This window comes from Pelophylax lessonae, assembly GCF_965119305.1.
Source record: "Pelophylax lessonae genome assembly, chromosome: 2".
Classification (NCBI taxonomy): domain Eukaryota; kingdom Metazoa; phylum Chordata; class Amphibia; order Anura; family Ranidae; genus Pelophylax; species Pelophylax lessonae.
In genome coordinates, this window is record NC_138769.1 from 667,935,927 (window position 1) to 667,957,762 (window position 21,836).

Genomic DNA, 21,836 nt, shown 5'->3' on the forward strand with positions numbered 1-21,836 from the left:
GTAGTTAATCAGAGAAGACCCAATAAGTCATCACACAGCAAGCCCTAGGGGGGCAGTGCTACACTAAAAATATATGGGCTTCAGCATTTACAGTTTTTTCTTACCCCTCCTGAAAAGTTCCACAAATATCTGTTGATCCTGCCAGTGAGTTCAACCTCATGGAGCTTCCTGTGATGGTGTGGCAATGATGCTGCACAGCTTCTGAATTCAGAGCAGAGGTGCCATTCTCATGCAGACTGTGCCTGCTTGTACTACAGAGAGCTGAAAAAATGATTCCGTGGGAATGGTTATTACCATTGCCCCTGCTGATATACCAGCTGTCATCTTGTCAGTCAGTACTTGGCCACACCTAGTCCTGCCCACTCCTTTCTGGAGGAACTGCACTGCCTTTGTTTGCTGAAAACCAAAAAGAAACAAATCACCGCTCTGAAAACAATCAGCTGAGCCAGATGGATCCCGAGCAGCTGTGGCAGTCCTGTAGGAATGGGTGCTCACCAAGGTCCGTGACCTGAGGAATCCATGTGAATGAAGAAGAAAATGGCACTTCCAGACCCAGGAACTTGGAAACTTGAGTTTATTTCTTCAAATCATAGGTACAACATCAGACAAGACCACAAGACAGACTGGACAGCAGACGCGTTTCACACCTTGTGCTTATTCATTGCTGATTGCACACAGACAAGTGCCTCCTCTTTATGAGCCAGGTAGTATCACCTTCTCCAATCAAAAGTGTAATTGCCGGGACACAAACACCTGGCTCTAACAAAGGGAGACTCAATCATCTGAGTGCTAGCAACACCCACACACATGCAATATGTATTCTCAATCGTTGTTCCGATATATAAAATTACAAATTCTTCCTACAATCTGCATGTGTGTGTGCAAATCCACAATGTTCAATATGTATGAACAGACAGATATACAAAAAAGGTATGTAAAATCATTAATAGAAAAAAGAAAGAATTCTTCCATAAATCACACAATACATAGCTGACAAATAAATGCATATATGTGGACACAATTAGAAAAGATAAAGAGGCGCTCTAAACATAAAAAACTGTAAAAATAGGAAAATGACAAAGTCACTCCCTAAAGCATGAATGTCACAATAGAGCGCATCCTTTGTGTTGAAAGACTAGCTGAGCACTGAAAAGACTCACCCCCCCCCCCCTCCTTTTTTTCACTTTTATGTTTGACACCCGTATCACTGAAAGCCAACATTCATCTGGGGAAAAAAAAAAACTTTTCTCTTCATGTGTATGTGTATAAAAAAGAGACAAACTTCAACCGATCACATATGAGAGCTTGCCATATTCTCATCATGGACATGTGAATATTTTTGGAAATAGATACAATCAAAAAATAAATACTTGTAAACAGTGGAAGGAACTTCACAAAATGTTACAATTAAAAGGTGTATCTACGCAGCTCCAATAAATATTGGTCCACATACTTGATCCACAGTTATTAATCCTATCGGGAAGATAATAGTATATATATAAAGAATTATTATTATTAGACCCTGGTATAGGATAAACATATAGTCTGTACATATATTTTATGCAGATATACTATTTATATATGTGTAAAAGCTGGCCCCTGTTTGGTGTCTGGTGCAAAATGAACAGATTGTCCGTGCATATATTTTTTATGTTAATAGACAATCATATTATTTATATGAAGATAAAGGTACCTAAATTAGTAGGTTAACCCCCTATGGTTTGGAGAAAAATGGGCAGTTTGACCGTATATGTATGTTCCCCTAATGGACAAAAAACCCTATATGCAAAATGAAAAACCCCATAATCATAGGAAATAGGAGTAATCATGGGCCCAATCGAAACTCCAACCAAAGATGCTACGAACAAACCCCAAGAAAGGGAAAATTTTGCGGATGGAACAGAGAGGGATTAATATGGAGGCAGACTATGTTAATGAGGGACAGACACTTCACTCAAAATAGTGGGATACATCCCATTCAAAGTTCATTCCCTTCGGAATGCGGGTGTCTAGATGGAATATCCAGTACACCTCCCTTTTACATAGGCTCTTGAACAAATCACCTCCTCTACATGAAAGTTTAACCCTCTCTATTGCCTGAACCTGTAAAGAACTAAAATCCCCATTATGTCAATTATTCATGTGTTTAGCTAAATTTGTGGATTTTTTAGTCCTAATTGCGCTCAGGTGTTCTCGGAATCTTTCTCGTAGTTTGCGGGTTGTGCGTCCAATGTATTGCATGCCGCACATCCCGCAAGTGATGATATATATGACATTGCTGGTGTTGCAATTGAAAAACCGTTTCAATTGAATACATTTGCCATTGGAAGTGGAAGTGACCGTTTGACCTCCAAAAATGTGGGGGCAACTGGAGCAACTTTGTTTGCTGAAACCCTCCCACTGGGAGCTGCCGTGTCTGGGAAGGGGAGCCGGTGAGACGCATATGAAGGAGTTGGCTCAGGGGAAGTAAATACATTTTTGTTTACTTTATGAGGCCTGTGCATCCCATAATGACTGGATTTGATACTTGTTTGAACTGACTTACAGAAGCCTTTAGTTCCGGTATAAATGTAAAGACCCAAAATACAATTACATGATGAGAATTTAAACTGACATGCAGAGAAAATTTTACATTACAGTCAGTCAGAATGAAAATCCAGAGACAGAAGCTCTGAGCCTAGAACTAGCTCTGGGATTTAGGGATGCTTGGCAACTATGCAGTAGCGCAGCCTATAATATATGCAGATTTCTTTAAACATTAATGATATAATGACAAGACTGCTAGTCTGCTTTAAGGCAGCAGATGGCAGCATGGCTGAAGTTTATTATGCACATGTGATATAAGTGATAGAACATGCTATAATACAGGATGAATGTATTACTATGGTTTATGATGCATGCAAAATAAAAGGTGTATATCACCAATAACAGAAATACAAGTAATACATTTATTAATTATATACTCTTTGCAGCAGAATGTTTTACTGTATCGGAAAAAGTGGAGTTAAAGCAGAACTAAAGTTTCCTTTTTAAAAACTGTGCTGAATCTTTATTTAACCACTTTACCACCAGAGGATTTTGCTGTCTTACGTCCAGGCCACTTTTTGTGATTCGGCGCTGTGCGACTTTAACTGACAATTGCGCGGTCGTGCGACGCCGTACCCAAACAAAATTTACGTCCTTTTTTTCCCACAAACAGAGCTTTCTTTTATTGGTATTTGATCACCTGTGCTATTTTTTACTGTTTGCGCTATAAACAAAAAAAGAGAGTAAATTTTGCAAAAATAACAATATTTTTCAAATTTTTTTATATGAAATTCCCCCCCAAAAAAATGTAAAAATCAAAATTTTTAAACATTTTTGGCCAATTTGTTTTCTGCTACATATGTTTGGTAAAAAAAATCGCAAAAAGTGTATTTTGATTGGTTTGCGCAAAAGTTATTGCATTTACTAACTAAGGGAAAGATTTCTGTCATTTTTGGTGTGTTTTTTTTAATGCGTAATGGCGGCGATCTGTGATTTTTTTTGCGATACTGCAACCTTGCGGCGGACAGATCGGACCCTTGACTGACATTTTTGACACTTTTGGGGTTACCAGTGACATTACTGCAGTAATCAGTGCTATACATATGCATTGTTACTGCAAAATGACACTGGCAGGGAAGGGGTTAACTTTATTGGGGAAGGAGGGGTTAAGTGTGTCCCTAGGGGCGTGCTTTTTACTGTGATTGGACATGGCTACTAGTGTAGGAACAGTGATCAACGGTCCTACATAGTAGAACCGTCTGATCACCATTCCTACACAGGGGAGAATGACAGGCGGCTTGTTTACATCAGCCGCCTGCCTTTCTCCCTTCACGGAGGACGATCGGGAGTGACCGGCGGACATCGGGTCCGCCGGTCACACGCACTGACTTCCCAGTGAATGACCCGGGGCAGGCTCGCGCCTCCGCGGGCACGCACTCGCCCGCTATTGGCTCACAAGGAAGTGACAGGCAAGTGACGTATATATATGTCACTTTGCCTGGCCGGGGCTGACTGCCGCCGTATATAGTCGTGCGGCGGTCGGCAACCGGTTAAGAAGAGACATGCAATGTCTCCACTACAATAAAATAAACCGACCTGCTTGCTCACAGTCTTCTGAAGATTGTACTCTGATGCCCCATACACACGTGCAGATTATCTGCAGACTTTTGTCTGCAGACTTACCTTTTCTATGTAGTGCAAGGGCCTGCCGGATTGCATACAAATTGAAAGTGTTTAGGTTTGACCTCATATTATATGGTTTTGGTAAGTCTGCAGACAAAAGTCTGCAGATAATCTGCACGTGTGTATGGGGCATAAGCTGCGCAAGTGCAGCACAATTTACATTTCAGCACATTGCCTTTTTTCCCCCCCGATGACTAAACTCTTGCGCGTGCACAGGAGTGACATCATCCGGTGTCTGCCAATGAAGATGACTGCAGCCCAGCACCTGGAAGAAAAAGGTTAGAAGATGCAGTGACTGGTGAGGGATATCGGACTGTTGAAGGAGAGGAAAGTAATGCAGACTTTAGTTCTGGGGTTGATTTACTAAAGGCAAATACACTGCGTACTTTGCAAAATGCAGTTGCACTCTGCAAGTGCAGTTGCTCCAGAGCTTAGTAAATGAGGTATATCTACACTTTGCAAAAAATACCCAATCACATGCAAGGAAAAAAAAAAAAACCTGCATTTTTGCTTGCAAATGATTGGATGATGAAAGTCAGCAGAGCTTTTGCTCATTTACAAAACTCTGAGGCAACTGCTGTTGCAGAGTGAAACTGCACTTTGCAAAGTGCACAGTGTATTTGCCTTTATTAAATCAACCCCGGTGTGCTGGTTAAAGAGAATGAAAACCTTAAAATAAAATAAAAAACAGAGCTGATAAAACAGCAGCAGGTAGGCATTGTCCAGAGGCCGTAATGGGTCCTAGGGAGGTTCCCAACAATAATGGGGCATACCTGGCCCCTGCAGTATCCATATAGTGGAATAGTAAACATTGTGTATAAAGCCCCATACACACGTACTGATCGTCGGCCAAACGATCGGCCGTCTTTTGTCCAGGGCTGTCGTGTCTGTTGAAAACTGCAAAAGACTGCACACGAATTTAGTCGGCCAACAACAGCCGACTGCAGAAGTGATGTCATGTGATGGTTAACTTTCCTTGTCTTTTTTCTTTATTGAGCATGCCCAGTCTTGCTAATCTGCTGTCTGTCGGCCGAAATCTGTACTGACTGGCGAACAATCGGCCGTTCTGGTGACGGCCAACAAATATTTTAAAGTCTGCACGACAGATTCTGTTCGGCCGAAAATGCGCTGTCGGCTGTCGGAAGCATCATACTAACAAGCCTACAATCGGCCGATCGGTCGGCGGCCGAATATTTACGGCCGACAATCGGTACGTGTGTACGGGCTTAAGTTTGAAAAAGGAAGGACCAAGCAGAAACCAAGGGGTATTTGGATAGTAGTTGAGTGGGGCAAATGGGAAAGGGGTTGCGCACCCAGCAGGTAGAGAAATAAAGAAAAGCCAGAGTAGACTAGGGGGTAAAGGGGGGTCAAGAGGTTAGAGGTCAAGAGAGGAGGGGAGGGAATAAGGGCTCAGGAGCATCAAGGCCACCCGTCATAATCATCTTAGGCTGGCTGGGGGGGGGAGAGTCGGGAAGGCATATGATAGCCACAGTTCCCAGATATTGAGGAACTTGGCATGGGAGTCGTTGCAGATGCTGGACAGTTGTTCATTAAGCATCAACAAGGTCATGTGAGCTCCCACCCCCTGGAAAGGAATGGATGGTTTCTTCCAGTTTTGGGCAATCATTTGTTTGGCTGACAGAAACAAATAGGAAGCGGGCTTCCGCTGGTGAGTGAACAAACCCGGAATGGGACAATGTAAGAAGGCAAACTCTGCTTCATTCAGAATAGGCAGATGGAACAAGGTAAATAAGAGGCCAAATACACAGGATTATAAACCAATTAGTCTAGGGCATTTCCACATTTCTACTTGTTTCAGCCTGGTGATCCTGCCAGTTTTAAGCACCTTGTGCCATTTCCTGGAGAGGGTTGACAACTAAAATGTTCCTAAATTTCCTGCAGAGTTGTTACGGTATGTTACCCATTCTTCCTAGTGTGGGTACATCAGCACACAGGCAATGCCAGCCTATAGGGAACCCTGACAGCGCTGGGTTTAGTCTGAGGGCAGATAGAAGAAGTGACCCCCAGCCACCTCTGCACTGGGTCATGTGATTGCCAAGAAACTGACCAAGAAGGAATTTAAAAGAAAAAATCTGCAACATTGCTTGTATGTCAGTGTAGTGCTCACTGACATACATTTTGTATGGTAGCATTAACATATATTTTATTGCAATAGATGCGAAATGGCAGCTTTCAAAACACATTAGGTTCCTTTGTCATCCATGGTAGAGAACGAAATCTGACAACTATAAAATTATAATACAATAACAAGGGAATACCCGTGTTTTTTTTTTTTTCTTGATGCAGAAATGAGAGTACAGTAAGCTATTTTAAATTTAAGGATATATAGATAGTGAAATTGAGAGATGCTCAGTAATGGACACATTTACTATATTACCAAAAGTATTGGGACACCTGCCTTTAAGGCCCGTACACACGTACCGATCGTCGTCATACAAACGTCGGCGGACGAAAGATCTGCCGATTGTACGCTTGTTAGTATGGTGCCTCCGACAGCTGTCTGCGCACATTCTGCAGACAAGAGTCTTTCTTGCAAACATAAAAATTTTTGTATGCCGACACCAGAACGGACGATTGTTCGCCTGTCAGTACAGAAATCAGCCGACAGACCGCAGATTTGCAAGACTGGGCATGCTCAGAAAAGAAAAAACACAGGGAAAGTTAACCATTACATGACATCACTTCTGCAGTCAGCTGAAGTCGGCGGACAAAATTCTTGTGCTGTCTTTGCACTTTTCAACAGACATCGACATCCCGGGGAGAAAAGACGAACGTTTGTATGACGACGATCGGTACGTGTGTACGGGGCTTTACACGCACGTGAACTTTAATGGCATCCCAGTCTTAGTCCGTAGGGTTCAGTACTTAGTTGGCCCACCCTTTACTTCAACTCTTCTGGGAAGGCTGTCCACAAGGTTTAGGGGTGTGTCTATGGGAATGTTTGACCATTCTTCCAGAAGCACATTTGTGAGGTCAGGCACTAATGTGAATGAGAAGACCTGGCTCACAGTCTCCGGTCTAATTGATCCCAAAGGCGTTCTATCAGGTTGAGGTCAGGACTCAGGTTGAGGCCAGTCAAGTTCCTCCACCCCAAACTCATCCATGTCTTTATGGACCTTGCTTTGTGCACTGGTCCAAATAATTTGGTGGGGGGGGGGGGGGTATGGTGTGAGATTGTTTTTCAGGGATATCTACATATCCTTAATTGTACAAAATCTTACTGTACTATCATGTCAGCATAAAGATGATGGTATCACCATAATGCTTAATTGTCCAGCAAACTCGCCTGACCTAAAACCCATAGAGAATCTGAGGATTATTGTCAAGAGGAAGATGAGAGACACCAGATCCAACAATGTAGATGAGCTGAAGGTGGCTATCAATGCAACCTGGGTTTCCATAACACCTCAGCAGTGCCACAGGCTGATCGCCTCCATGCCACGCCACATTGATGCAGTAATTCATGCAAAAGGATCTCCAACCAAGTATTGAGTGCATACTATACTGTACATGGACATACTTTCAGTTATCCAAAATTTCTACATTAAAAATCCTTTTTTTCTTTTTGTTTTTTTATTGGTCTTATGTATTATTTTTATTTTCTAAAATACTGAATTTTGGGTTGTCACTAGCTGTAAGCCATAATCATCAAAATTAAAAGAAAGAAATGCCTAAAACATATCACTCTGTGTGTAATGAATCTATATAATATATGAGCTTCACTTTTTGAATTGAACTACTGAAATAAATTAAATTTTTTTGAGATGCACCTGTATACTGTATATATATATATGCTGTGTGTGTGTATATATATATATATATATATATATATATAAATAAATGGGGGGGGCATTATGACATTATGTCTCTTGATCCATCTGTATAAATATATTAGAAAAATGAGAGGGAGGAGGAGGGAAAGGTTCTGGCAAACCTCATTAGGCTTTTTTATTTGTTAATGAGTTTCACAGTGTTATATGCTGGGATATACCCCAGAATAAATTAGTCCCTTGGCACATGTATGCAATTATCAGTTTGTTGTAGCACATTTTCTATAACAAATAAGATGTACACAGAATTGGCAATGGATAAGGATATGAAAGTGTCCCTACAGACAAAAAAACTGACAGTAGTCAAAAAAATTACTTTATATTAAAAAATTATTTTATTTTATGTCATGGGCAACACCATGAATTACTCTGTCAGTTGTTTCATCAGGTAATGGGAATCAACAGCTCTAGGGTTGGGTCTTTTAGAGCACATGTGTCAAACACAAGGCCTGCTGGCTGAATCTATCCCACTAGGCCATTTCATGTGATATGGAAGGTGAATCAGCGCTAATGATAAAAAAAAACAGCAGCTAGCAAAGAAAGTGTAAAATATACATACACAAGAATATGAACAAAAAGAATAATGCAGCGCTGAGAATATATAAAAATGATCTCAAATGAATGGTATAAATAATATGACGTTTCTCGTGACGAAAGTTTATATAAATGATGTGACAATATTCAGTGGGTGTGATCCAGTGAACCAGTAGAATCAAACGATGAGAAGGAAAAAGATAATTTCCAACATCAAAAACGAATGAATTGCCAACTCACCAGAGCCAAATGCTGTCTAGGTTATAGGACAGCAAACGAGTGTTGTGTGACCAGTCTCAGGATTTCCAGGACAAGCTCCTGAGGACGGCCGTAGAGCTTGTTATTTCAAATGCTAAAGGTCCCAGCCATCACTTTTCCTTTTAGTGGTGGCTCTATATGTGAGTTCATTTTTACCGTTATTTGTTTTATATCATATGTACACTGCAATTTATACCAGTGATACACAATATAGATTTTTTATTAAATTGATTTTATTTCATACTGCACCATGAGCCTCTCCTATTTTTTTGCACATTTAACCCTTGCATGATGTGCGGAGTTTATCATCGCACTGGAGGTCGCCCATGAGGCCGGATGTTGCTGAGTTTACTGATGTCCTGGAAATCCTGAGACTGGTCACACAACACTCGTTTGCTGTCCTATAACCTAGACAGCATTTGGCTCTGGTGAGTTGGCACTTCATTCGTTTTTGATGTTGGAGATTATCTTTTTCCTTCTTATCATTTGATTTTACTGGTTCACTGGATCACACCCACTGAATATTGTCACATCATTTATATGAACTTTCGTCACCAGAAACGTCATATTATTTATACCATTCATTTTTTTCATTTGTTTATATATTCTCAGTGCTGCATTATTCTTTTAGGCCATTTCATGTGGCCCTCACACACAGGGCTTTTTTTCAGCTGGAATGTGGCGAAACCCCTTTCCGCCACCTCCAGCTCTCGCCCTCTGCTTGCTTCTCGCCACTGCCACTTGTACACACAGAAGCCTTCATGGATTCCTGCCTGCCCTGTACTCATGGTGGGGACAAGGGAGATGCAGTGTGGGATGGGGCATTATATGGTAAGCTGCACTGTGACTCCCATCTGTGCCTGGGTGCACAAATGCTGATCAATGATCTCCCTGCAAGTGAGAAAGACGGAGCCCCCTACACTGCTGGGATGAGTGGGGAGGGGGATGATGGCTGTGGAAGGAGATGTGTGCAGAGGTAGGGTATAAGGGAGAGTCCTGAAGAAGCGTGCTGCGTCACGCGAAACGCGTCAACGTCACACGCTGCCTACGCCTGCTGACTCCGCCCACCATCTTTGAACCACACACGGCGGAAACTGATCGCTCCAGCGTCCGCCGGTGAACCGGCTTCTACCCACTTGAACAAAGCAGCAAGCTCCTACAGCTACTGGTGGACACCTCTGACGGCCACATCACGAGAAACAGCACCTCAGCACTCGGCACAATAGAGGACTAACTTCGGGTGACCCCAGAATGAATGGCTGACATTTTCTAAGACTTTAACAGTCGGAACCGCAAGTCGGCACTGAGGTAGGATCGTTAACTTTGTGTCATTCCTTGTCTGCATGGAACCGTATACTTACGGACTTCTATGGTCAGTAACAAGAAGAATGTATATATAACCTGCAGAACAGGCTTGTTTTTTGCTTTATTGTCTGCCTTCTCTACATCTATCGCTGAGCTGCACCAGTCCTAAGCCAAAACAATTTCCCTTTGGTTTCAACATTGTCTACTTTGGACTTTCATTAATGTTGCCACAGGTGAAAATCGGTTGTCAATTTTATACCGACTAGAAAGCGACTTGGACAGTGTATGCCCATCCTGCAAGCTTAATGCTCTTTCATTGTCGCTACTTCATGTTGCTTGCTTTGCATTCTGCTTTGAACTGTCACCATTGAAGTATCATCCTTTTATGTCCCTGCTATCTGTGCCCACACTGGAACATACTAAAGTCAGCTGGCCACATGAACTAATATCATTACATCAAAGTAAATACCATACTGGCTTGCTATACCCTTTACTATCTGCGACTTCACTACGCATTATTGAACAGCATCAGTCCAGAGTCCCAACAATCTCCCATTGGCTTTTACAAATGTCTAAAATTGGAATGAAAAATAGCCGCTAAAGGAGGCAATCGGTAATTTATCTACACCGACCGGCAAGTGACACGGACTGTCTATGTTCACCTTGCAAGCCCCAATGCTCATTTATCGCTACATGTCACCCCATGCTGCTTTCTATGCATTGCTTTAAGCTGCTGCTATTACTGTGCTTTGCTGTATCTCTGCAACTCCTATCAATATAACTTGCATATGAAATGGTCTGAAACATATGTCCATATACCAGTATGTATGGTGGTTGAGCGGAAAATGCTATACATGTTCATTGTGGGTCTCACCACTATTTTGAATTATCCAACCTAGTTATCACCACTATAATTGTAGCCGGATCCCTATGTGTCCAACTGCTACAGAATAAGCTGTCATTTCTTGAAGATTTTTTGGAATCGGAACTTTACCTAATCTCAGTGGTGGTTTCTTTCACCCCCCTTGTGGTTCAGTGCGGGATGGGTGGTGGGCGGAGCCTAGCACAACGTAGGCAGTGATTTTCATGAGACAGGACCACCCAAGGTTTTTACCCAAGTGTCTGCGAGTACACCTTTTATCTTTTTCATATTTTGATGATGTTGTTTTTCAATCACTTATTGTTGCCTCAATAAAGTCATTTCACTTTTAATACACCATATCTTTGTTTGAGCCATAATTTACAACTCCTTCCTTTTTCTTCTTTTTTCTTATAAGGGAGAGTGGTGCAGAGGTTAGAGCCGAGGAGGGGTGGAAGTGAGAAGTGGACAGACTATGATAGAGAGCTGAACCCTCTACACTGTGCATAGCACATCCCAAATCCTGCTATGGGCACCTCTGAACCCTGCACTCTGTACATAGCGCACCCCTGAACCTTGAACTCTGTACATAGCGCACCCCTGAACCTTGCACTTGGTACATAGCACACCTTTGAACTCTGCACTCGGTACATAATGCACCTCTGAACTCTGCACTATGTACATAATGCACTCCTGAACTCTTTACACTGTGCATAAGGCACCCCTGAAATTGTACTTTGAACTCTGCACTTTGTACATAGCATATCCCTGAACTCTGAACATAACATACTTGATGCAGCTCACAGGGGGTTTTTGGGGGGGGGGGGGGGTTTCTTGGTTTCTGCACCTTTTCTCCAAGAAATGTATATAGTAGTACAAATACAACCAGCCCTTTGAGGGCACCCATAATGCTGAAGCGTCCTGTGATTAAATTTAGATTGACACCCCTGCTTTGGAGGTATGTAGCGCTACCCCTGCAGGAGCCAATGATTGATCCACAACCAGTCACAGAGTATTTTTCACACAGGCAGGTGCATACACTCTTCTGCTCGTTATTTTCAATGACTAGCCTAGGGGATTTTCTTTTATGTTTTATTTGGAGAACTTGGATAGGAGAAGGGAATTAGTAGGATACTCCAAATTAACTATCCACAGGCGAGTACAACTCTCTCAACAGAGCTGAGCAGCAGATTATCAGTAGGACCATATAGCAGCAGTATGGAACAAGTGCCTTTATAGCTGAAAGAACTCAGTAAACTTTGCCTCTGCAAGATACTAGCCAGTGTCCTTTAGCTCGCACCCAGAAGCTGACTTCTAGCACCCAGAAGGGGATCTAGCAGCACAAGTTCCAGGGATCCCCTGTGGTGAGTCTGTACTCACAAGGTTCCTGAAACACCAACGGCAGCCTACCTACCTCAGTAGTACCAGACCGGATCTATGGACATCCTCCCCCAGTCAGCTCTCACAAGAACCATGTGTTGCAGCTTCAGTATTTCAGGCCCTCAGGTCAACCACCTGAGGCCGCATTGCAGCCTGCACTGAGGAGGGGCAGCAGTCCCCTCCCCTCCTAGACCCCTCTCTAGAGGAAGACCCAGAGCCAATTTGTTTGTCAGATATAAATACAGTTACCCAGCATGCCTTGGGGCATATCCCCTTCTAATTGGCCAGGGCTGTATAAACATCCATGCTCACACCTGCAAGGTTTCCTCCCACTGTCCAGTACATCCCATAGCTATCAGACCAGTGTGAAACTTTCAAGACAGCATGAGCAGACTTTACCAATCAATCACAGCTCTCTGTTAAGCAGACAGCATATACATTTGCCCAGCTGTCTCTCCGTTAAGCAGAGAAACCAAAGATTGTATACATTTACCCTAGCACCTACCTAGGAGGGTGCTACAGGTATACAGAGACACAACCCTACATAGACCTGGTTGTCAGTTGGGTAGGTTGTAAGCAAAGATAAAAGAAATATGCACCTAAGCAGGTGTCTACAAATTGCACTAGAGTACCAGAATCCACTGAAGATTCCGAATTGACCATCTGCACACTGCTATACAGCCTTACATATTCCTAAATATGCATAGTGTTGCGTAAAAACAAGGATTCTCGGTTCACATACATTGCAATACATGTTCAAGCTGGCCAATTGAGTCAAAGTGATCCTTCTCTTGCCAGTCCCTACTCTTCTGTGCAATTCGCCAAATACCTACTGTACTTGCTTATAGCATAGTAAAACCTTAGTGGACACATGGTGCCAATATGGTCCAGGCAGACCAGTTAGGGGAGAGCTACAGACTTAAAGTGATTGTAAACGATCACCTTGTAAAACAACCCATTCAAATTAAAATAGAAATGAAAGGCAAAACATTTTATAAAGATTTAAAAAAAACATTATAATAACTTTTTCACCTTTTTATATAAATGATCACATTCCCTCTGTTCTCAACTGCATAAGAGCTGGGGAAGGAGAAGCAGCAGTACACTGAGCTTCCCAATGAATGGCTGTTCAGCGGGGGGCATGTCAGGACAAGTCTGATCATTGGAGGAGATTACACTGAGCTCCCAGCATACAATAGCTAGAGAACTGACCAGTGTCAGAGAACTGACTAGTGTGGTCAGTTTTTAATAGGAAAGCAAGGGAAGTAGCAGGAACAATAGGGATTTCACATAAAGGAAGCAATGCAAAGAGAACAGGATACTTTCTCATACAGGTACATGATACAGCTGGCACATAGCAGAAATGTGAAGTGTTGGGGTAACAAAAACTTTTAACTATAACTAAAGGCAAAACTTTTTTTTAGTTTTGGATGGAGTGGGGAGGGATTAAACCCCCTGTGAGTTCTTATTGCTGTCTGTATTCCCGTTGGGGAGATAAACCCTCTCCATTGGTCCAAAATGTTGGGTTGTCTCCAGAAGAGACACTGGTTCTGGTGACCTGGGGGCCCCCAAGGAATGTGCAGGGATTCCTGGAGATGGAGAAGAAAAATCTGACAGGGGTTAAAACCCTCCCTTACTTTATCCAAAATGAGCAATGAGCAATAGTTTTGCCTATAATTCTTCTTTAAGTCTGGTCACTGATCTGCCAACTGCATCAAAATTATCTATCTTTGGCCAGTCCCTACTCTACTCTACTGTGCAAATGCCAAATACTTTCTTGCTTATAGCATACTCTAAGGTAATTTTTCAGACACAGCAATAAAGAAGTTTACACACTCAGGCATAGCAAGACCCCTTCTCATGTGCACTCTGAGCGAAAACCAATACTAAGTGTATTGTCAGTTGGTTTATCCCTAGGTTCCTTTTTGTTACTGCAACACATCTAAAATGAATGCATTGCAGATCTGGACGAGTGAAGTAAGAAGAAGATAAGAAGACAATTCTCACTGCATTTATTTTCTATGATGGAGTTCCACCAGCAGGTGTCTTTTCAGGTAATATTTTAATTGAAGGTATGATCCAGGAGCACCTTTCTGTAAATTGAAAGGTACCCCAAAAATAAAGAATTTTGTGTTTAATTGTATGCCTAAGCACATAAAAAAAAAAAAAAATTAGCACATCTCTGCAATACATTCACTTCCCCGAGTTCTATTCCTTACCAAACTGTAACGCTCTAGCGTTTGTTTGGAGAGTTGGATTTGCAGCTGCAGAATCTCCACTCAGTAGTCATGTAGAGATGTGTTGAATCACCATGTCCAACTCTCCAGACTCATCATTGTGGCCAGCCTGCTTCAGCATACAATATACAAACACTCAATAAGATGTTCCTGGAGTGATAGGTTGTATATGATAGTATAGAGGTGATGTGCTGAAAAGGACAGGCGTGAGTTGTGATAGCAATGATGAGTACTCAATAGTAATGTTGAGGAGAGTAGTAGATGATGGTAGATAGTTTAGCAATCATGTGCAATAACAGGTGGTAGGGGACAGCAGATGGAGTGTACAAGAGAGGCTAACTCAGTGCAAGGATATAGATCAGCCGTCACTAAATGGCGGCCCGCGGTCCAGGAGCGGCCCGCACGATGCTTCCGCCCGGACCCGTCAGGCCGCCACTGTAAGTAGTTATTAGTTTGCTGGGACCGCGGGTGTCATTACGTGTGTGCGCCCCGCCCCCTGCTTCTTTCTTCGGCTCCCTCCCAGCCAGCCGCGAGTTGGGGCGAGACGTCACGAGCGGGCCCCGCCCCCTGCTTCTTTCTTCGGCTCCCAGCCAGCCGCGAGTTGGGGCGTGACGTCACGAGCGGGCCCTGCCCCCCTGCTCGTAACTGCGGCTCCTGACTCTCACACTCAGCCTAGAAGCGTGCTCGCCCTGCCTCTCTGATGTTCGCTGCTCCTGGCTCCCGCATTTTCTGCTCCCAAAGGTATGTGGGGCACATTTTTATAAAATGCAGACTGATGGGCATATTTTGTTAAGGGGCACACATTTGTGTCCATTAGAGTGCCCCATAAAATATGCCTATTAGAGTCCCCCCTAGCATAAAATGTGCCCATCAGCGTGCGCCTTATTTTATGTTAAGGGTCACGCTGATGGGCAAATTTTATGTTAAGGGGAACTCTAATGGGCATATTTTATGTTAAGGGGAACTCTAATGGGCATATTTTATGTTAAGAGCAACGCTGATGGACACGTTTTGTTTTGCCCATCAGCGTGACCCTTAACATAAAATGTTCCCATTAGAGTGCCCCTTAACATAAAATGTTCCCATTAGAGTGCCCCTTAACATATGGGGCACTCTAATGGGAACATTTTATGTTAAGGGGCACGCTGATGGGCAAAACAAAACGTGTCCATCAGCGTTGCTCTTAACATAAAATATGCCCATTAGAGTTCCCCTTAACATAAAATATGCCCATTAGAGTTCCCCTTAACATAAAATATGCCCATCAGAATGCCGCCTAACATAAAATGTGCCCATCAAAGTGCCCCTAACATAAAATGTGCCCATCAGAATGCCCCCTAACATAAAATGTGCCCATCAAAGTGCCCCCTAACATAAAATGTGCCCATCAGCGTTCCCCTTATTTTATGTTAGGGTCACACTGATGGGCATATTTTATGTTAAGGGGCATGCTGATGGGCAAATTTTATGCTAAGGGTCACGCCGATGGGCACATTTTATGCTAGGAGGCACGCTGATGAGCAAATTTTATGCTAAGGGTCACCCCGATGGGCAAATTTTATGCTAGGGGGCACGCTGATGGGCAAATTTTATGCTAAGGGTCACGCTGATGGGCACATTTTATGTTAGGGGGCACTCTGATGGGCACATTTTATGTTAAGGGGCACTTTAATGGACATATTTTATGTTAAGAGCAACACTGATGGACACGTTTTGTTTTGCCCATCAATGTGCCCCCTAACAAAATGTGCCCATCAGAGTGCCCCCTAACATAAAATGTGCCCATCAGCGTGCCCCCTAACATAAAATGTGCCCATCAGAGTGCCCCCTAACATAAAATGTGCCCATCAGCGTGCTCCTTATTTTATGTTAAGGGGCACGCTGATGGACACATTTTATGTTAGGGGGCACTCAAATGGGCATATTTTATGTTAAGAGCAACGCTGATGGACACGTTTTTGTTTTGCCCATCTTTCTGAGTCATAGCTCAGACTTCAGATTCGGACCTCGGCCCAAAGAAAATTTTAGCAACCGGACCTCCTTGAATTTTAATTCATTACCCCTGATATAGATGGTAGTAGACTCAAGAGCTAGCAATCTATGTAACAGTGCAGATGATAGAAATAGTAATGCATAGATAGTAACAGTCCTTAGTATGCAGAAGTAGATAGTGTAAGTTTGATAGGAAGGAATCCCCTGTGGGGTACTTATCACTAGTTAGATTAGTAAGCTGAAGGGTCCGGTAATGAGTGAATGATCGGGTAGCGAGATACGGGATCAATAGCGAGGTTTCGGTCTATCCAGGTATGGCAATAGCTGGAGACTCCGGCAGCGTAAGACAAGGCTGTATACCATGCGGTTTGAAAGAACAATTTGTGAGAGAGAAGCCGCTCAGAGCGGCGCTTAGTGATGACGTCATGCAGCTTAAAGGTATATGCGTTCCACCTAGCTGAAAAGGTGGGACGCAATATGAAGAAGGAAATCTTACAGTACCCCCCCCCCCCTTAAGGCCGGCTCCGGAAGGCCTATAGCACTGGTCTCTCCGGGTATTTGGAGTGAAACCTTCGTATAAGCCTGGGTGCGTGAACGTCAGAAGTATCCAACCAGGTGTCGTCTTGGGGTCCATAGTTCTTCCATCTTATGAGATATTGGAGTTTTCCTCTGTGGATACGAGAATCCAAAATCTCCCTAATCTCAAATTCCTCTCCGCCTTCAACTTGTACTGGAGGTGGAGGCAAGATGGTAGGCCTTATTCCTTGGTTGGGAACATGTGGTTTCAGTAACGACACGTGAAAGATGGGATGTATTCTAAGATCTGCCGGTAAAGTGAGTTGCACTGCAGCTCTTCCAATGAGCTTTTTAATTGGAAAAGGTCCGAGAAATAGAGGTCCAAGCTTTTTACTGGGTATCTTTAACCTCAAATTTTTTGTAGATAGCCAAACGAGATCCCCAATAGCGTATTGAGGAGAAGGTTTTCTACGAAGGTCGTAATACCTTTTTTGTTGGCTATGAGCATGTGAGATGGTGGTGTTAAGTAAACCCAGAGAGTCTTTTATTTGGGTAAGATAATCTGAGGCTACTGGGTTACTTGATGGAAGGATGCGTGGTGGAAGAAGTGTTGGATGAAACCCATAGTTTAAGTAGAACGGACTCTGCTTAGTAGTACTGTGGGTTGCATTGTTATAAGCAAATTCTGCCAGAGGGAGGAGGTCCACCCAATCATCCTGTAGGTATGAGGTGTAGCAACGTAGGTATTGTTCAATGCACTGGTTGACTCTTTCAGTTTGTCCGTTGGTCTGAGGATGGTAAGGAGAAGTGAGTTTTCGCTCAATACGTAGTATATGACATAGAGCTTGCCAGAACTTGGAGATGAACTGTGAACCTCGGTCAGATAGAAGAGTCTTTGGAATTCCATGTAGCTTGAACACATGTTTCACTAGTAATTCCGCTGTTTGTTTAGATGAAGGTAGTCTGCGAATAGAAATGAAATGTGCCATCTTTGTCAGATGGTCCACTGACACTAGAATGGTATTAAATCCCCTGGAAGGTGGTAATTCTACTATAAAGTCCAAGGATACAACTTCCCATGGAACCTGGGGTATTGGTAGACTGCAAAGTAGACCAGATGGTTTTGTAGTGTCAATTTTGGACCTTGCACAGATGTCACATGAGGAAACAAACTTTTGTACAGACGTTTTCATATCAGGCCACCAAAACTGCCTGGTGAGCAAATTAAATGTCTTAGTCATACCCATATGTCCTGCCATAGGTACGTCATGTGATAATTCCAAGATCTTGGTACGCATACTAGGAGGTATGTAGAGCTTGTCGTTAAAGTAGAGGAAGCCTTCTGCATCAGCACTTAGTTGTGGTGGAGGTGAATCCAGTCCTATACTGTGCAGAATCTCTTCCTTCAGGGAGCGAACAACACCAACAATACGATCATAGGGTATTATAGGAAATGAAGGGATTTCGGCGCAGTTATCTTCGGATAATCGTGATAGCGCATCCGCTTTTTTGTTTTTGTCTGCAGGCGTGTAGGTCACTAGGAAGTTGAATCTTAGGAAGAATAGAGACCAACGTACCTGCCGGTGGTAAAGGGTCTTGTTAGTCTGAAGGTATTGGAGATTTTTATGATCTGTATATATGAGTATTGGCAATCGAGTACCTTCAAGTAGATGTCGCCAATTCTCTAGTGCCAGTTTTATGGCAAGCAACTCTTTTTCACCCACTGGGTAATTCACCTCTGGGTTGCTTAATGATTTAGAGAAGAAAGCAACTGGGTGAAGTGGTGAAGTATTTGTTGGTCGTTGGGAGAGAACTGCTCCTACTGCCATATTTGACGCATCTACCTCCAGTATATATTGGAGGGATGGGTCTGGATGGCGTAGTATGGGAGCGGAAGTGAAGCTTGATTTTAACAAGCGGAAAGCTCCATTGGCTTCTTCAGACCATTTAAATGGTTTCTTTACACTTGTCAGTTGTGTGAGAGGTCTCACAATAGCAGAGAAGTTCTTGATGAACTTCCTATAGAAGTTTGAGAATCCAAGGAATCGTTGTAATGCTTTAAGAGTTGTTGGTACAGGCCAATCCAGAATACACGATATCTTGCTCATATCCATTTTGATTCCGTTCTTAGATATGATGTATCCTAGGAATAGTACTTCTTCTTTATGAAATAGGCATTTTTTTAATTTTACGTAAAAATTGTGTGCGAGTAATCTGGACAACACAAGTCTTACATGTTTTATATGTTCAGACAAAGATTGAGAATAAATGAGTATATCATCCAGATATACCACAACACAAACATCAAGTAAGTCTCTGAAGATGTCATTTATGAATCGCTGAAAAGCTGCGGGAGCATTACACAACCCGAAAGGCATCACAAGATATTGGAATAATCCGTATCTGGTTCTGAATGCTGTTTTCCACTCATCCCCGTCACGGATTCGGATTAGGTTGTATGCCCCTTTTAGGTCCAATTTAGAGAAGTAGGTAGCTCCGCGCACTTGTTCAATGAGTTCAGGAATGAGAGGTAAAGGATAGCGATCCTTTATCGTAATGGTATTTAATTGCCTATAGTCAATAATAGGCCTAAGACTTGAATCCTTATTGCGGACAAAGAAAAGTCCTGCAGCTGTGGAAGAAGTAGAGGGTCTGATGAACCCTTTCGCTAAATTCTCATCCAAGTATTCCTTGAGATGAGAAAGTTCATCCTGAGAAAGAGGATAAACATGACCAAAAGGTAATTTGCTATTAGGGAGTAGATCAATAGAACAATCATAGTCCCTATGGGGAGGCAACACTTGAGCGTTTTTCTCAAGGAAGAGACAGATCCTGGTAGCATGGTGGTAGTGTAATTTCATCTGACACCATAGACAGGATTTTCTTTATATGATTGGAGGTTACACTTGATCTCGCAATAGTGAGAAGGGAAGGTTAGAGTCCGTGTCTTCCAATCAATGGTTGGTTGATGTATGTGTAACCAGGGAAGTCCCAAAATAATGGGAAAATGTGGTGAAGGTAATACATCAAAAGTGGTTGTCTCCGCATGAGACTCGTTAGCAGTAACAAGGAGTGCTTGTGTCTGATTGGTGATTGGACCAGAAGATAACGGAATACCGTTAATGAAACTAACAGAGACAGGTTTAGGTTTTGAAATAATAGGTATTTTATTTAAGGTAACAAAACGAGTATCGATGTAGTTCCCACAAGATCCTGTGTCGATCATAGCCTTGGTGGTGATCCTAATTTGGTCCCACTGTAGTGTCAAATGAATAAAGAGATAGGGATTAGAAAAGGAAGTCGTTAAACCCCCCAGCAAGACATGTGAACACTCACCGTCTTTTTTGCGGACAAGGGGACAGACGCTTATCAAATGATCCGAGGAGGCGCAGTACATGCAGAGGTTTTCGGATCTTCTCCTGGCTCGTTCAGTAGTCGATAAAGGTGGGCGTATCGTTCCTACCTCCATAGGAGTAGGGTCAACGGGCGAAACCCGAGAAGGACTGGACAATGGCATTCCCATCTTCTCAGCCTTTCTTTCTCGCAGTCGCCTGTCAATATTGATGCTGAGCTGTATTAAGGCATCCAAAGTGCCAGGTAAATCCGCTCGGGCGAGCTCGTCTTTAACGGCTTCTGATAACCAGAGTCTGAACTGAGTTCGCAGAGATGCATCATTCCACCCAGAATCAAGGGTCCATCTTTTGAACTCTGCTATGAAGTCTTCAACAGGTCTCCTTCCTTGTTTTAAAGCCCTCAATTGGCTATCAGCAGTACTCTGCCTATTGGGGTCTTCATATAAGCTAGCGAGTTCCGCTATGAACAAAGGATAGGAGTGTAGAAGAGGGTCCTCTTTCTCAAAGAGAGAGTCTGCCCAAGCCCGTGGATCACCCGATAAATATGAAATAGTAGTACAGACTTTAATTTGGTCTGTAGTATAAGTACGAGGTTTTAAATTAAAAAGCAATTGACATGCGTTTTTAAATTCACGAAATTTTTTCCGATCACCTGTAAACACTAGAGGAGGGTTTATTTTAGGCTCACAAGGTTGAGCAGCAGTGAGTTGTGAAACACGGGCTATCTGCTGTCTTAAAGTCTGATTTTCATTTTTTACTTCAGTAAGAGCAAGGATTAATGCATCTACCTTTTGTGTTAATTGTATCACTTGAGTGGCTAATTCTGCTGAATCCATTTTTTAAAGGTTCGTTCAATCTGTAACGCTCTAGCGTTTGTTTAGAGAGTTGGATTTGCAGCTGCAGAATCTCCACTCAGTAGTCGTGTAGAGAGGTGTTGAATCACCATGTCCAACTCTCCAGACTCATCATTGTGGCCAGCCTGCTTCAGCATACAATATACATACACTCAATAAGATGTTCCTGGAGTGATAGGTTGTATATGATAGTATAGAGGTGATGTGCTGAAAGGACAGGCGTGAGTTGTGATAGCAATGATGAGTACTCAATAGTAATGTTCAGGAGAGTAGTAGAAGTAGATAGTGTAAGTTTGATAGGAAGGAATCCCCTGTGGGGTACTTATCACTAGTTAGATTAGTAAGCTGAAGGGTCCGGTAATGAGTGAATGATCGGGTAGCGAGATACGGGATCAATAGCGAGGTTCCGGTCTATCCAGGTATGGCAATATCTGGAGGCTCCGGCAGCGTAAGACAAGGCTGTATACCATGCGGTTTGAACAAACAAT